This window comes from Montipora capricornis, chromosome 6 (genome assembly GCF_036669925.1).
Source record: "Montipora capricornis isolate CH-2021 chromosome 6, ASM3666992v2, whole genome shotgun sequence".
Taxonomy (NCBI): domain Eukaryota; kingdom Metazoa; phylum Cnidaria; class Anthozoa; order Scleractinia; family Acroporidae; genus Montipora; species Montipora capricornis.
In genome coordinates this window covers 29,139,741-29,142,119 of record NC_090888.1, presented here as the reverse complement: position 1 = coordinate 29,142,119, position 2,379 = coordinate 29,139,741, and the positions used below count along the sequence as shown (strand labels likewise).

Here is a 2,379-nt window from a genome sequence, read left to right as displayed (position 1 = left end):
CCCCATAAAATAACACGGGTGCGACATTACGGGGGAACATACATCGGGGCCGAGATGTAACTCTTTTTAGAATCGGGTCCAAAGTGTACTATATCAGTTTGAACTAAGTGAAAACAGGCCCGAACTCCCAAACTTTCTTTGTTTTTTTGTTTTTTGACATAAAAATATAGAACAATAGAAATACAATAATTTTCTTTCGAACGACAAAAACAACACACAACACTGAAAAAAATTGGTAGCTCTTCTGATGCGCGTTTTTCTCCAGGGGTATTTCCGGAAAAAAGTATTCCAGGAAAACCCCGTAGAAAGTGGTACATTAGTATGATATTAAACAGTTAACACTGAAAAGTTGTGTAAGCCCTATTTTTTATTTTTATTTTTTACTTTGCATCCTCCCACAAGCGAAAACATTTGTTCTTTCATTGGTTTTGTTTTCTCCATATAAACAGTCAGCTGTAAATGTCAAAATTAGGCCTGGGTTTCCCTTCCCTTCGTTCACACCTGCAACATCAAACTAACTACATTAAGGGAAGGCCACGCGCAAGAGAAAACGATAAAACCACCTGGTGTCAACAATGCAAGTCTCGAGAGTAGTGTGAACAAAACAACATGACGACATACTTGAAAAACCCAAGGACACAGAAAAGAGGTCCTTAGGGTACCAAATGAAACAGCAATAATTGCTTAACAAAATGCATTCCTTAATGAGACATAATAGATCACCATGGCATCTAAAAAAAACATACAGAAACGCTTATATTCAAAACACTGGTTTGTAGTTAGACCGGAGTATCCGTTGGAAACTGGAGTTCTAACACAGCTAAAAAATTTCTCATAATGACATGAAAATTTTCACCCCTCCATTGTCGCCACATTCTTTCGTCCAAATAGATCTGGAGGTCCTCCTTTCTTACGCCTTTTCTCCTCTTTTGTCCCAGTTTCAACTTCCTGCGTGTGTACACCAGTGCGAGGGTCTACGAAATTATGGGCATGGACTACAACTCGGTGTGCTGCCACATTGGGCAGTCCAATCATTCGTCTATATGCTGGCCAGTCATCCGTGTGAACTTCAGTGCCCGGATGTAGGCACTTCTGGATGATGGGTAAAAGGGTTGCTGCATCTCTCCTTTCGACGACTTTGAAATATCCTCTGACTGGACTATATTGACAGGAGACGACACCAAAAACCCAGGTGTCTCGCGCAGCTCTTCTTCCTCTGTTGGCCTGCAAAGACACGGGACAAACTGGAGGTCTTGTTACCTTCATTTAAATAATTGACACTCATTATCTTGTTACATAAAGGTTTCTTTGGTTGACGAGAGAACTTTGATGATATATCGTATAAGTCCTCAAGCATTACCAGTTTGTTACATTTGTTCCCCCGCTAATCCCCCTACCCAATTAGTAAATACCTTTGCTTTGTGATTGAATTTCCTTTCATCACACTTCACTACAACATTAGGGCCGCCAAAGGGTATGAATGGTCTGTTCCGTATGTCCGTAGAACAAACTTCCTGTAGACGTCTACAGATTTGCGAGACCAAAGCCGAGTTTACGCCCAGGGTTCTTGTAATCCTTTGTTGAGGATCGTCTTGGGTGAAATAAAAAATAACCATCAGGATCTTCGTGAGAGGCACTTTCGGAAATTTGGCGAAAAAGCTGTTGGTCCGCAAGTTTCTTCTTCTCCTACACCCAGAGCAGCGCCTTTCATAAAGAAACAAATGAAGATGTTTATCAGTGTTGTAAGCTCATTGATTAGTTGTTGATTAAATTAAATTACATTATTAAAGTTAGCAGCATTCTGTGCGTGAAACTTAGAGTGCATTCGACTAACAAAGAGTCAAAGTACATGTATATAATCAGAGACAATTGCATAAGCTGTCCAGCAACGTGCGAATAGCTCTTTTTTCATTCACTAAAGGGGAAAGTCTCTTAACTACCAAACTGTTGCGATGGACCTCTTCAAATAGTCATTTCACGCGTCTCTTTAACTCTACAGTTATCCTTCTTTTCCAAGTGTGTTATATTTAACATTTCATTACCTGGTTCCACTCACAACCACCTTTCGTAAATCATGTGGCCAAAACAGAAAATGCACGCCCAAAAACTCAGGGAATTAACTTTGGTTTTCACGCATTTTTAACGCAATGATATGAGAAGATTCAATGTAAATGTGATTGTATGAAGACATGTTAAAAGGGAAAAGAGCTCACTTCTGATTGCCGTCCGCGTCTCAAAAACGCGCGTGCTTAAGTTCCCTAATGCAGATCTTGTCATTCTCCTCATTTTTCCTGATTTTGCAACTTCACTTGTTTATTCATTTGCTTCTGGACGGTAATGTTTTTGACGTTTCGCATGTTAACGTCAGTTAATTTTACA

The 2,379-nt window shown here is 39.8% G+C and overlaps 1 pseudogene; it reads right to left on the bottom strand.

Annotated features, from left to right (window-relative positions):
• Window positions 1-779: 779 nt before the first annotated feature.
• LOC138053568 (uncharacterized) overlaps window positions 780-2,379 on the bottom strand; it is a 1,759-nt pseudogene continuing 159 nt past the window's right edge.